Source organism: Phyllostomus discolor, chromosome 6 (assembly GCF_004126475.2).
Source record: "Phyllostomus discolor isolate MPI-MPIP mPhyDis1 chromosome 6, mPhyDis1.pri.v3, whole genome shotgun sequence".
NCBI classification, from domain to species: Eukaryota; Metazoa; Chordata; class Mammalia; order Chiroptera; family Phyllostomidae; genus Phyllostomus; species Phyllostomus discolor.
In genome coordinates this window covers 13,401,909-13,417,239 of record NC_040908.2, presented here as the reverse complement: position 1 = coordinate 13,417,239, position 15,331 = coordinate 13,401,909, and the positions used below count along the sequence as shown (strand labels likewise).

The following is a 15,331-nucleotide window of genomic DNA, read 5'->3' as shown; positions in this document are numbered from 1 at the left end:
TTGGTAACTTTAGGCCAAGGTAACACACCACAGAGGCGCTAAATTTACTCGTCTAATTTTACCGTCTGCATTCTTCATTTGCTCCTCAGGCTAGGCACAGCCCTTCCTGTCTTCGCAATCTTGTTTTTTTTTTAATTTATTTATTTTTATTGAAAAAAATTTTTTTAGGTCAGTGGTTTCAACATGGGAGGTACGCACAAATGATTCTCTAGGTACGGATAACAAGAAAATACGGGCAATTAACTTTTAGTGCTGTTTAACCCACAGTTAACCCATAGGCTGACCCTTCACACCCGTCCGTAGGTCTGATGACACACCCCAGGTCTGGGAAGCGAGGCGGGCTGAGCGGAGGGGCGTGGTGGGGCACCTCGGCCTGGAGGGGCCGGCATGGGAGCCTCCTCATTGTTGGCTTCCGTTCTGCTTGGGCACATTGAGTGGTCTTTCAGATTCTGGTATCTGACTGGAGTGAAACGAAGCTTGCTCGACAGACAAAGGGCTCAGAAGGATCCCCACAAAGAAACCGCAGATCGACGCTTCAGATCCGGCTGGAGACCGAAGGCCCGATGCCAGGACACGCGAGCTGCGGGAGGAGAGCGGGGCTGACGCTTCCGCTTGCTTTATGGGCTTGTTGTCAGTCAGTGGCCAAGTACAAAAGCAATAATAATCTAAGCAGATTGCAGGGGAATCAGTAAAAAAAAACCCCTTTACATTGTTAAAAATGCTACCGGATACATGGATTTATTTATATATACCATTGAGTATATTGTGCCCAAGATAGTCACTGATGGTAGCACGAGGCTAATGTTGTCAGCTGAGATATTTTAAAACCAAGCATTCAGAGTATGCGGGCGAAGTTATTGAACTTTTCATGGGCGATTACAGTCATATGCTAATTAATCTAGTACTTTAAAAATGTAGCTTAATAATGCATGTTTAGAAGTTTCGGGGAGATTTCTTGCTTCAGGAGTAAAACATGAAAAGCCACAAACCTTTATTCTTCTGTTTTGGTAGTTGTGGCTGAAATAACATATAGACAAAGCAGTAATTTTAGTTTGGGGAAATGCATCCTTCGTTAGCAAATATTGCTGGGATGCTCAGAGAAGACACTGCTGAAGATTTGAAGTGATGAATATTGTATCAAATTACGGAGTGTGTGAGAGTTTGTGTTTATCTGCGGGGAAGTACAGAGCTTGTGGTATCTGGTGTACTCCCATTTTATCACTAGAATATGTGGGGACCTGCCTTCTCCCCCTCCAAACCACTAAAGGAAAGGTTTACCAGAGAACATATTCAAAGGAGAGGACTTAAAATTTTACTATGGAATAGGACATATAATAGTGGAAAGAATATTATAGTGTGCCCAGAGCCAGCCTAGTAAATGAAACACAGCTGCTAGGGGTGGTTCGCCTCTGCAGTCCCTTTTCCGAATGTGGCGATGCGTGTTTTATGTGCACCTGTGAAGAGTTTGCGTTTTGTCGTGATTGGGGGACATAGATGTCAGTCGGATCTCGTGGGCTGACGGTGGTGGTCAGTCCTTCCTCGTGCTCCCGGACGTTCTCCTGGTGACGACCGTGGAGGAGTGTCGAGGTCCCCAAGTGTGAGTGTGGACGTGTCTCCTTCTCCTTTTGGTTCTGTCGGGTTTTTCCCGGGTGTGTTCTGAAGTGCTCTGGTAAGGTACATAGGCGTTTAGGGTTGGTGTGTCTTCCTAGCAAATCCATATGTTACAGGCCCAACAATACAGTTCGATAGGTATAATGTTATGCAGTTGCTTTTTATTCATTTTTAGTTTTATTTTTTACTTCTTGGTAGCAGGGTGGTTAGTTATGCTGCACCCTACTGTGGGCGCTGGGGCTTGCCTGTGGTGCTCCTGGACGGATGAGCCCGGACGTTCCGCCAGTTCTCTCTGAGCAGGGACACCGGGACACTGACAGCCGAGTGGGTGTGACACTGGGGCACCGACAGCCGAGTGGATGGGACACCGGGACGCCGACAGCCGAGTGGGTGGGACACCGGGACACCGGCAGCCGAGTGGATGTCGTGCACGAGCTTGTCATCGGTCACCCGCACGTGGCCGACACAGCGCCTTCTTCATCTGGAATTAGCTGTGGACTTGACTTCAGCCTCGGCCACCGTGTTCCCACGGTGGGTCACCAGGAGGGGAACCACCAGCCTCACTCAGGCCCGGGCCTGGGATTCCTGGGATTTGCATGATCAGAGACTCCGAAACCAAAAAGGCTTCATACTTCTGGGCCAGCTTCTGGTTCTTGTTGAGTTTCTTCAGCGCCTCGATGTCCACGTGGGGGACATCCACAGCCTTGGCCTCATCGCAGTGCTGCTGGTCCCCTGGACACACACGGAGAACTTGGGGTGGGGAGTGGACTTACTCCTGGCCGTGCCTGAGAAGCGTTTGTCCTTCTGGGGGTTGTCGTTCTCCAAGCTGGTCTGCAGCTCCACCCTCTCCAGAAACTTCCGGGCTTGCGCTGGTTCCCGTGCAGGACTTCCCGCCTCGCCTTGCAGAGAGTGTCGTGGGAGACTGCGCTGCTCCTGACTCCTTACGCCGCAAAAACCGGGAAAGGGTGCATTTGCTTTTTAAATCAGTTACGAGAATAAAGAGAAATGAATATGTTTGTACTGTCTTTTTTTTTAAAATTGAAATTTTAGAACAGTTTTAGCTTTATTAAAAAGAAAGAAAAATAATTGCATCCCATACTCTATTCTGTCATGAACCCCTTACATTCTTACAATTAATGAACCAGCGAGGATACATTATTACTAAGAAAAATCCATACTTTATTTGGATTTCCTTGGAGTTTATGCAGCGGCCTTTATCTGCTCCACAGTCCCAGCCAGGACACCGCGTTGCACGTGATTGTTGTGTCTCCTTAGGTGTCTCTTGGCTTTGGCGGTTTCTCAGACTTTGCTGATCAAGTTTTTGCTGAACTTAATGAGCCCTGGTAAGGTCTTTGTAGATTATCCCTCAAGTGACACTTGCCTGATGTTCTCCTCACGATCCAGCTGGGTTTGTGGGTTTGGGGGGGAAGATCACGCAGGTGTGATGCCGTTTTCATCACATCGTGTCAAGGGTACACTCACACACGGTCAACGTGATCCTCCCTGCTGATGTTGAACTTGCCCGGGCTGAGGTAGGGCTTGGCAGGGGTCTCCACTGTCAGGTTGCTTCCCGCTCCCCCGTCTTCCGTGCTGTTGCCTTGTGAGGAAGGCCCTGTGTGCAGCCCACACTTGGGGAGTGGGTGTTATGCTTTGCTGTTCTCAGGGCTGAGTATTGGCATAGAGTACTTGCAGTTCTTCACAGGATGTTTGTTCTCCTTTGTTTATTAATGCATTCACTCATTTGTGTCAGTATTCGCCGATGGGTGTGTAGTACTGCTTTGTTCATTTTGTTGCTGCAGTTGTGCCACCTTTGTCCGTTGGGAGCTCTCTCAGTTGGCATCTGCGTCCCTTTGGTCCACCTCCATCGCGTGGTCTTTTCTCCGGGAGCTTCTTTACTTTCCACACCGCACGATGCTCCAGTCTTGTCCTGTCTATTTCCTGCCTCAGCCACCCTCCTCCTGGTTCCTTTTATCGGAGAGTGGTGTTGTGAACCAAAATCTGGGCACTAAGTGTGCTCATCGCTGTTGGGATGTTGTTGTCTCTATGCCCTCTCGGCAGACAGAGCAAGGACTTGTGTGTGTAAGGACCCATGCGTATACACCTCTCCAGAATCACTTCTGCAGGTAACTCTGTGTGTCTGCCTTAAGTGAAACATGATCTCATACTGCCGTCTGCAGTTGGCTCCTCGGGGATCCTTCTGGCTTCTCACCTTGCTTGTCTGTAACCTTACACGCTACTGAGGGCCACTCCTTTCCGTAACTGTTCGATTCCAGGATTCACGCGTAGCAGTACTGGAATTGGGAACTTCTCTAACCGGTGGGAACTGGAGTACGGCACTTAGGTGTATTTTGTTTTGCTTTAGTCTTACAAACACCGTCCATTTCCAGAGTTACTGAGGCCACTTCCTTTACCTCCGCGCCCCGCTGCAGTGAGGTTGTTCCATGCGTTTGTAAGGCAGTTGGGTCGCTTTGTCACGTTCTGCATCTCACCCTTGGATGCTCTGATGTCCTAGAGCACGGGAGGCAAACACCAGGCCCGCAGGCCGAACCCGGCCCTCCATCTGGGTTTATCCGGCCCGGCACCTTGTTTCTGCCCGGCTGCAGCGTCAAGCTCCTTGCCCCTAGTGAAGGAGTACTTACATTTATGCAGTCCCCAGATTACATCCGGCCCTTTGAAGGCACCCACGAGGCTGATGTGGGCCCTGGTGAAAATGAGTTTGACTCCGCTGTCCTAAACGATTTAATAAAAATGTACATCCGTTAAGGCTCACTCTGTGTTGTGAATGTCTGTCCATTTGAGTGATGCGTGGCGTCACACGCACACCCCACTGCAGCAGCGTGCGGAAGGCTGCTCCACCCTAACAGCCTGTGCTTCACCTGTTCGTCCCTCATCCCTCCCCCCGATCTCTCCCCGCCCATCTCTCAACCACGGGTCCTTTTACCATTGCCCTAGTTTTGTTTCTTCACATGTTCATCACCTCACATAGTGCCGTGTGTGTGTGTTTGTGGGGGGGTGCGGATGTTTAAGATCTTAGCGGATTTCAGTTGTGCGGTGTGGTGTTATCAACTGTAGTTGCTGTGCTGCACACTCAGTTCCCGTGTTACAACCAGAAGTTCGTATCCTCTGACCACCATCTCTCAGTTTCCCCCACGCCTTAGCCCCTGGCAGTCACCACGCTACTCTGCTTCTGTAATGAGTTTGACTTTTAAGACGAAAAGATGTTATTCATTTATTTTTAGAGAGAGGGGAAGGGAGGGAGAAGGAGGGAGAGAAATATCTATGTATGAGAGGAACATTAATTGGTTGCCTGTCACACGCTCCCAACCAGGGACCTGGCCTGCAACCCTGGCATGTGCCCTGACCAGGAATTGAACCAGTGACCTTTTGGTTTGTGGGGGGGACGCCCAACCCACTGAGTGACACCAGTCAGGGATTGTCTTTTTTTTTTTTTTTTTTGTATTATTAGATTCCACATATGAGTGAATTCACTCACATGTGTCTTTCTCAGTCTGGACTATTTCACTTTGTGGTCTGATTTTTTTAATTGGGTGGAATAAAGCTCCTGAACAGGGTGGTTAGGACCCACCAGAGGTCGAAATGTTTGAATAAATAACCTAGTGGGTTTCGCTGGGTGTTCACAGGATGAATGGCAGGAAGAAGGGGGCACAGAGTCCTGAGATCACAGTGTCACAGGTTTTTATGTGTGCATTCATGTGGACAAAGATTTTTGGCAGTGAAAATGGGGAAAAGGGTGGATATGCGAGTGATTACGAGGAAGGAAATGGCAGGCTTTAAAATCAGAGCTGGTCTGTGGAGGGAGTGATAGGAGGTCTGGCTATCTCGAGACTGTGAGGCCAAGAAAAGGCAAAGTGCCAGGAGCCCAAGTGGAAGGAAGCAGAGAGCCTGCTTACATCCATGTCCGCGTGGATCGTCAAGGCTACATCAGGAAGACAAGGACGCGTAATCGGGCCTGTCAGCAGGCTTAGATCTTTGTTGAGTGGAACCGTGGTGATTACAAAGACACAGCTCTTGGCGCCCACGGAGCACTGGGGAATCCCCGATGCCCGGGGAAGTCATCGACGAGCATCCTGGTTTGTGTGCGCCCCACACGTTGTGTGCCGTCTGAAGTACAAGCGTGGTTGAGATGAAAAGACAGTCCTGGAGTTCCCCTAGGAGCTGACTCTTAGATTTGAGTGCAGGTATTTTGTTTTGGAGGTTATCCTAGGAAATATCAATAGGGGACCGAGAAGTGAGAGGGGGAGAGAAGTTAGCAAAAAATAAAAAAAAGAGGTTGTTATCAAGCAACTTACCACTGTGGATAACTGAGGAGGGGGCGAAGTAGGTGGAGTGTTATGAGGTCTGTCTGGAAAATGGCTAACAGTTGTTAATATAATGAGAGTGGTTTGCACAGCATCGATGTAACCTGGCAGCTAAGAAGAGTGGACTGGAATGAGCATGCGTGAACAATGACGACTTCACTGTACTAGTCAGCGGGGGTGGTAGACACTGTTGAGTGAGCATGTGTACTGTGTGGCCGTAGCATTCAAATGACTGAGCAAGTAGAGCAACACATCTGCATCAAATTTTGTGTTAAGCTTGAATGTTCTTCCATGGAGACTATTTGGATGATTCAGAAGGCTGTAGCTATGGGCAACTGGTGATGGCAGCTTCATCACAACAACGCACCTGCTCATGCATCACGTCTCATGCAGAGTTTTGTTGTGGAACGTCAGATCACCCAGGTGACTCAGCCCCTCTGCAGCCCAAAGGTGCCCTGTGACTTCTGGCTTTTCCCAAAACTAAAATCGTCTTTGAAAGGGAAGAGATTTCAGACCATTGATGAGGTTCAGGAAAATACGGTGGGGCAGCTGATGGAGACTGGGAGAACTGTGTGAGGTTCCAGGGTGCCTACTTTGAAGAGGACTGAGGCATCATTGTCCTGTGTGCAGTATTTCTTGTATCTTCTTCAATAAATGCCTCTGTTTTTCATGGTCCATGGCTGGATACTTTCTGGGCAGATGTCATATATCAACTCCATCAATCACTGGTTAAGACTGCTCCAGGGAGTAATAAATCTATAGTATTTTAGTATTTCAGACCTGCCATGCAAGAAACTAAAATGAATTTCAGATGTCAGAGAGAGTCCTCAGGTTAAAAAAAAAAAAAAAGCAGATGCTGTCAGTCCAGAATAGACACAATTGGTGGAGGTTAGGAGATACGGACTCTTCCCTTAACGCCCTGCCGTACAGTTCCAGCATCTGCGGTCCATTTTCTGTAGTACAGCGACCCCCGCCCTGCAGCCCAGGACAAAAGGAACCCATCCAGCAGCTCATTAGGACTGGCTCCAGGTGTCCTTTCTGGAATGTTAAATCCTAGGTCCTGGGAGAGTGCCCGCACATCAACAAACTTCTCCTTACTGTCCTTAGACAGGGCCCGAGGGTCAGCACTGTCAAGATCCATTCCCCGGTGTGTTCTCCCAGTTCCTGCCAGTGCCTGTCGCCAGCTCCCGCAGCTGCTTTGGTGAATCACCCCTTTCCACCCAAAGCAGGGGCAGGACCTCCCTATTCTGATGACGCCGTGACTTGCCCCTAGTTACTAGCCTGGGTGCAGCGAGGGAGGCAGGGACAGGGCCTGCCGGTGGTTGGTGTCTTCCGAGGCGTGCATCTCGGGTGAGGCCTGTGTCTAGCCTTTGGGCACAGGAGACTTTTATGTCAAGAGCTAGGGAGCCAGCCACTCCTTATGGCTCAGAGGGTTCAGGAGAATCTTGGCTGTGATTTGCCTACTCTTGTGGTCAGAATCTGGGCCTGACTTTAGCATCATGCGCTCTCAAGTAGTAGGAGCTGAGAGTTCCTTAAGATGCTGCCATGGAGGCCCCCTGGCTGCCGTACCACGTTCTGGGCTGACACTTGGCTGATTGAAGCCCTGGCATGTTCCTCCTTCTGTGCACCAGTACCGCTTAACAAAAGTTCAACCCATTTGCCTTTAAAATTTTCTCAAATGCTAAAGCTGTTGCCTAAGCCAGTCATCCTCCACGTCCCTTCCTAGCTTCTCCCCTTGGAGAGTCTGGGTAACATCTCTGCAGTGGCTCGCCAGCGGCTCCCCCTAGCGGCGCACCACCAGCCCTGCGGGCTTCGTGGTGTGGATGGCAGGCACTCTGCTCACAGAACCTGTCCGGAAGATCAGTTTTACAGGATCAGATCTGTCTCGCTTTGGGTTATTCTCGAAGCAAACCCCGATGAAGCAAACCCCGATGTAAGGATTCAACTAAAAGTTTTTGTTTTTGTTTTTGTTTTTAATGACCCTAGGAAATACCAGTAGAGGACTAGAGAAATGAGACAGAGGAGAAAGTAGTTAACAAAGGGTTTCTGATTAAGCGCTGTGGGTGAGCAAAATTAATTCCAGTGGAACCTGGCTGGTGTGGCTCGGTTGGTTGGGCATCATCTCACAAACTGAGAGGTCGCCGGTCGGTTCTGGTCAGGGCACACGCCTGGGTTGTGGGTTCGATCCCCCGTTGGGGCACACACAGGTGGCAACGGATAGATGGTTCTCACATCGATGTTTCTCTCCCTCTTCGTTCGTCCCTTACCCTCTCTCTAGAGTCAATATGAGAAAAAAACTAATTCTACCCTGGCTGGCGTAGCTCAGTGGATTGAGCGTGGGCTGGGAACCAAAGTGTCCCAGGTTCGATTCCCAGCCAGGGTACATTCCTGGGTTGCAGGCCATAACCCCCAGCAACCGCACATTGATGTTTCTCTCTCTCTCTGTCTCCCTCCCTTCCCTCCCTAAAATAAATAAATAAATAAAAATCTTAAAAAAAGAATTAAAAAACAAAACAAAACAAAAAAAATACTAATTCCAGTGGGGAACTCAGGGAGCCAGTGGACCACACTGCTTCAGAGCTGTCCCTCTGATGGACAAAGGGGGTGGAGTATTGACATCATTACTTCTATCAGTGGGGGGACTGCTCCCAGGGTTGTTAATGCTGTGGTCCTTCTGGACTTCCCTGCAGGTGCCAGCGCAGTCTGCAGTGTCCAGAAAAACCCTCAGGCGAGGCATGCAGATGCTGGTGAATGCAAGCGGATCAGTTACGCATCAAAGTGATAGTACAGGCAGCGGAAGAGTCAGAGTGTCGGCAGGGCCTGCTCCACCTGCCGGGTCAACAAATAATGTCTGTCGTGGCTGCTGCTGAGTAAAGCTTTTCTTTTGTGTGGCTTTGGTTTTTTGAGGCTTTTAAAAAATATTTTTTTCCTAAAGAAAAAGGTCTCATGGACATGGACCACAGTGCGGTGATTGCTAGGGGGTGGGGAGTGTGAAGGGGCAGAAAGGTAATGTAAAAAAAATACAATGAAGATAAAAAATATATTTTCCTGGATACAAGTTCTGTGTCACGTATGTGATTTGCAAATATTTTCTTCCAGGTTTGTAGTTTGTCTTGTTCTTTCTTTCTTTTTTCTGTTTTAAAGATTTTATTTTTTATTTTTGGAGAGGGGGGAAGGAGGGAGAAAGGGAGAGAAACATCAATAGGTCGCCTCTCACATGGCCCCATCTGGGGACCTGGCCCACGATCCAGGCCTTCGTCCGGCCCAGGAACTGAACCAGCAACCGTTGGTTTGCAGGACGAAGCCCAACCCACTGAGTCACACTGGTCAGAGCTGTCTTTTCATTTCTTTTTTTCCCTTATTTTACTTTATTTTTTTAGGTATATTTTATTGATTATGCTGTTACAGTTGTCCCTGTCTTTTCATTTCTTATTCAATGTGTTTAGAACAGAGACGTTTTAAACTTTAATATTTTCATCTGTCTTCCATTTTGAATTAATTTTTGTATATGGCACGAGGCACAGGCAAGGTTCACTTTTCAAATTAAGATATAACTGAGATATGACATCAGTTTACAACAGTCAACAATGGTTCATCTTTTTGGTGTATGCATGACCAGTTTTTCCAACACACTGTCTTTTCTTCGTTGAATTACTTTTGCACCTTAAAAAAAAAATCAAATGGCAGTATTTGCGTGCCTCTGTTCCGGGACTCTGTTCTGTTTTATCGATCCATGTGCCTCTCCCGTTGCCAGCACCACGCTGTCCTGATTGCTGGAGCTTCATAGTGATTCTTCAATCTGAGCCGTGTGGTCCTCCAAGGCCATTCTCCTTCAGAATTGTCTTCTCTGTTCTATTCCTTCTGCTTATCCGTACAAAATTTAGAATTGTCTATACTTACCAAAATTTCAGCTGGGATTGCTTCTTCTTATTTTTTATTGATTATGCTGTTGCAGTTGTCCCATTTTTCCTCCTTTGCCCCCCTCCACCCAGCACCCCCCACTCCCTCTGGTGATCCCCCTCCTTCATTCAGGTCCACGGGTCTCGCATATAAGCTTTTTTGGCAACTCCATTTCCTGTACTTGCGCTTAACACCCCCCTGTCCATCCTGTAACTACCAGTTTGTGCTTCTGAGTCCCTTCCCCTTTTCCCGGATTCCCCCACACCCCCTTCCCACTGGCCACCATCCCAATGATCTCCTTATCCACGATTCTGTTTCTGTTCTGCTTGTTTGCTGAGTTTGTTTTTTACACTTAATTGCTGATAGATATGTATTTATTGCCATTTTATTGTTTTCACAGTTTTGATCTTTTTCTTGAATAAGTCTCTTTAACATTTCATAAAATAATGGTTTGGTGATGATGAACTCCTTTAGCTTTACCTCATCTGGGAAGCACTTTATCTGCTCTTTTCATCCTAAGTGATGGCTTGGCTGGGTAGAGTCATCTAGGTTGTAGGTCCTTGCTTTCCATCACTTTGAATACTTCTTGCCAGTCCCTCCTTGCCTGCAAAGTTTCTTTTAAGAAATCAGCTGATAGTCTTATGGGAACCCCTTTGTAGGTAACCCTCTGCTTTTCTCTTGCTGCTTTTAAGATTCTCTCTTTATCTTTAACCTTTGGCATTTTAATTAGGATGTGTCTTGGAGTGGGCCTCTTTGCATCCATTTTGTTTGGGACTCTCTGTGCTTCTAAGACTTGTATGTCTATTTCCTTCACCAAATTAGGGAAGTTTTATTATTTTTTCAAATAGGTTTCCAATTTCTTGCTCTTTCTCTTCTCCTTCTGGGCACCCCTATGATGTGAGTGTTGAAATGCTTGAAGTTTGTCCCAGAGGCTCCTTCCACTATCCTCGATTTTTGGGGTTCTTTTTTCTTCTTGCTGTACGGATTGGATGTCTTTTTCTTCCTTATGCTCCAAATCATTGATTTGATTCTTGGCTTCATCCACTCTGCTGTCGATCCCCTGTAAATTGTTCTTTATTTCAGTTAGTGTATCCTCATTTCTGCCTGGGTCTTTTTTATGCCATTGAAGCACCCACTGAGTTCCTTGAAGTGGGCCTTTTAGCGTGAATTGAAAGGTGTTCTTTTGCATTTTTTGATGCAGATTGTGTGGACTTTATATCATTTCTTCTAACATCTTTTCTACTGCTGTTCCTTCATTGTAATGTTTCAGGTTTCCTTACGGAATTACTTCCCTTCTTTCTGGAGAACCTGCTTTGGCAGTTCTTTTAGAGCGAGTGTGCTGGCTACAGTTCTCTCAGCTGTCTTTACTTTCTGAAGGATGTATTTCCTCAGTCTCGGATGCTGGGTCGACAGCTTTTCAGCACTTTCAGAATGATATTCCACTGTCTTCGGGGGCCCATAGATTTTGATGAGAAGTCCACAGTAATGCGTGTCATTCCCTCTCAGAGGAGCTGCAGACTGTGGTGTGTGGGCTGACCGCCTGTTTATTTTCTGAATGAATTTTTAAAAATAATTTTATTTTATTTATTTAAGATTATTTATTTATTTTTAGAGAGGGAAGGGAGGGAGAGAGAGAGAGAAACATCAATGTGCGGTTGCTGGGGGCTGTGGCCTGCACCCCAGGCATGTGCCCTGACTGGGAATCGAACCTGCAATGCTTTGGTTCGCAGCCCGAGCTCAATCCACTGAGCTATACCAGCCAGGGCTTTCTGAATGAATTTTGACAGCGCCACACCCGTGTGCCCACATACCGTCTGTGGCTGCTTTTGCGCTGCGTGGCCGAGTCAAGCAGTTGTGATGGAGACTGTAGGTCCTGCAAACCCAACATGTTTACTGTTCGGTCCTTTACAAAAACGGCTGATCCCAGCCTGGTGGGTAATGCATTCTTTCATTCTGGCTGGTTTTAATAATTTTTCTTTGTCTTTACTTTTCCGCAGTGTGATTATGCTGTGTCCATTTAGATTGTGTGTGTGTGTGTGTGTGTGTGTGTGTTTTGGCTTTAACTTGTTTGGGGTTTGCTCACTTTCTTAAATCTGTAGGTCTCTGTCTTTCACCAAACCTGGCAAGTTTTCAGCCATGGTGTCTTCACACGTTGTCTGTGGACACCCAGCAACACATGCTGTCTTTTCCCCTGGGATTCGGACGGCATGGTGACCGTGAGACCTTTTGTGTTTGCCTGCCAGCTCCCTGAGGCTTTATTTCTTGTTCTTTCCAACATCTTTTTCATGTCGTCCAGATGGGATAGTTTCTGTCTGGTCTCTGGTCAAGCACACTGCCTCTTGCCCTGGTCATCTCCGTGCTTTGCTGTGACCCTGCGGCGAATTCCCCACCTTAGTTACTGCGTATTTCAATTCTAACGTTTTTATTCGGCTCTTCTTTATAGCTTCTGCTTCTGTGCTGACACTTAACATTTTAACTTCTGCTTCAAGAGTGCTTGTGATTGCTTACTTGAGCGTTTTTTCTCGGTAGCTGCTTTAACGCTGCTCAGATCACCCCAGCACCCGTGTCACCTCGTCATCGGCATCCATCGGGTATCTTTCCTTCGTGAGGGAAGGTTTTCGTGGTTCTTCGTTTACCAGATAATTTTACTTTGTTTTTATGTTGTAATTTTATGTTGTTTTCTGGACATTTTGAACACTATAAGACTTTGGGTCTTCTTTAAAAAATTTCGTGGGTAATGCCGATGTCTTTGTGTTAGTGGGCACACTTGAGCTGGTTCGGTTTAGCCTGCACAACAAGTTTCTGTCTGTCTGCTGTCGGCTGTGGTTCTGATGTCAGTTTAGTTTTCAGTTCCGGGTCACGTATGTGCCACCCACCGGTCCGGGACTTAGGTAGAGGTACTTCTCTACGCTTAGTTGTCAGAGTTGTTGGTGTGCTAGGGAAGATCAGATCCTGGGACGTGCAGGTTGGAGAAGGTCCCAGGGTTCCATAAACAGTTACATGGGGGGGGGGGCTTTCCCAAGCTTCTGCTCAGTTAGCACCCGGGTACTTTCTGGCTACTCTGGACTCCCCTTTTCTGTCTTTTGGCCAGAAACTGCCCACTTTTGCAGTTGTACCGCACAGCCGAGGAGAGGGAGAGAGAGAAATAAACACTTCAGCGAGGCCCTGCTTGGAGCTGCAGCTTACAGAGCAGAGAGGAGGGTTTCTTTTCTCCGCGTGTCTGATGCCTGCAGGCTCCCAGGCCAGGGGCTTTTGCCGCTGCTGTCACCGCCTGCACCGCAGGACGGCTTGCTGGCTAGGGCGGGAGAAAATGAATAAAAAGGGAAGAGAGAGAAAAAGACCTGGGAAATGTCTCTCATTCTCTCTGGGCTTTAGTTCTTCGTTTCTCTGAGCTAGAACTAGAGCGTTCTGAGGATTTCTCTGTGTTTACATCACAGCGTTTGCTTCGGGGTTTTGCGCTGGGTTGAGGTCAAGCCGGGTCATTCCTACAAGAGGGGAAAATGGCAAACCCACCATCTGTTCAGGGGTGTTTTGAGTTCTGTGTTCTCCCTGGATCCACCTGCTGATGTTTACTCTTCGCAGAGCTCGAGACAGCTGCAGTGCACGCTCTGTCTACAGCCGTGTTCGGTCGGGGAGAGGGGCTGGTGTGTGCGCACTCCAGTTCACCAGGGTCCAGAGCTTACAGGCCTGGGCTCTTTGCCTTGCGTGTGAGTCCTCAGCCGCAGCTGCCCGTTGGTCCCTTTAGCGGGTGAATTGTTTCCCAGGCGTTGCTTACGGAGTGTTCGGTCAAGTGAAGGTCATTCTCCAGACAAGAGTTCCTCTGCAGGAGGTTAGCAGCCAGGTAATACCGGGCCAGGGCTCAAACAGCATCTACGGGGTTGTGATACTGTTTCCTTGCCTTTTTAAAAAAAATATTTATTTATTTTTAGGACGAGGGGAAGGGAGGGAAAGGGAGGGAGAGAAACATCGATGTGAGAGAGAAACATCGGTTGCCTTTCACACGCACTCCAACCAGGGACCGAGGCTTCAACCCAGGCACGTACCCTGACCAGGAACCAAACGGGCGACCTTTCCCTTTGGGGAGTGATGCCCGGCCGGCGAGCTACGCCAGTCAGGGCTCCTCACTTGCCTTTTGACTTACATAAGCTGCACACACTTGTCTCGTTCTCTTTAGCACCCGTGGACCGTACTGTTTCATTCTGTGGCCGTACCGTAAGTTACGTAAGCAGTTGTACACTGGTTTTCCCCTTCTTCCCTTCCTCCCTCTTCCTCCTTCCTTTCTTCCTCCTTCCCCTTCCCCTTCCCCTCCTCCCCTTGCTTCTCTTTTCCTTTTAAACAAATAGACAAACATATTTACTAGGCCAAAGGAGTATGCATTTAACATTTTGGTAGATATTGCCAATTGCTATTCAAAATACATGCGTCAGTACGTATATATTCACTGATAGTCTGTGAGAGCACGTTTCCCCATCGTCTCCAAGGAAACATATGTAGACATTTTGAAACTCTTAAGTACAAACATCAAACACATTCAACCTTCTAAAAACTGCCAGGCACCACAGTGACAAAATAAACTTTGAGGGGAAAAAAACGCACACCTTACAAATGTAGTTTCATTTTCAAATTCATTTCTAATCTTTATTCGTGGACATGTATGATGGTTAAATAATTTCTGCAACACGAATACAGTATTTTAATTTCACTGACACCATATGCAGGTTGGCATGTTTACAGTTCATGATTATTTTCAAAAGAACCTGTCGTGACTAGCTTTATCCTGTAGCTCTGAATTTTGAGAATTTTTCTGTAGTGTGAACAGTTTTCCAAACTGTTGAGAAAGTGGTTCCATGAATATGATTTCCTAAAGCAATGAAACATTAGAAGCATTGTTGCTGAAACGAATATCAAATCCTTGTCGTTGAGTGTATCTTGCTTGTGTTTCATGGGCCTGAGTCTCATTTCCTTTGGGAGGCAGTTTCCCGGTGAGCACCTGGACATGTGACGCGGATGGGAATTCCTCTTGAAATTTCCTCAGGGGCCATACCCCAGTGGAGACGGGCATGTACAGGTGGTTCGACGTCTGGCACAGCTAGTTTTTTCTTCATGTTGGAATTGGCTGCTGTTTCTTTAGTGGAATGACGTTTTTGGGAAAAGGAGGAAAGCTGGGAAAGAGGATGCTCTGTGTGGGAGAACCGAGACCGTGGGAAGCTGCAGACCACAGGTGGCAAACACGAGGCCCGCAGGTGGAATCCGGCCCGGTACCTCGTTTCCACCCGGCGGCGGCGGCAGCGCCGAGAACTTGAGTAACTGTTCTGGAGTAGTGACACTTACACAGTCCTGAAGTGACATTCGGCCCTTTGAAGGCAACCGTGAGGCTGATGTGGCCCCCAGTGAAAATGAGTTTGACATCCCTGTTACAGAGTCACTTTCTCACACTCTCTTGGGACAGGTGATCCTGATGTGGAATTGCCTGTCATTTAAATAATTCCCTTTCTCTCGCA

At 47.6% G+C, this 15,331-nt stretch overlaps 1 protein-coding gene and 1 pseudogene across 5 annotated transcripts in view; one reads left to right on the top strand and one right to left on the bottom strand.

Annotated features, from left to right (window-relative positions):
- Window positions 1-15,331, top strand: part of DTNB (dystrobrevin beta) — a 172,816-nt gene that overhangs the window by 14,152 nt on the left and 143,333 nt on the right. The window lies entirely within an intron of this gene.
- Window positions 1,803-7,071, bottom strand: LOC118501142 (annotated as a pseudogene).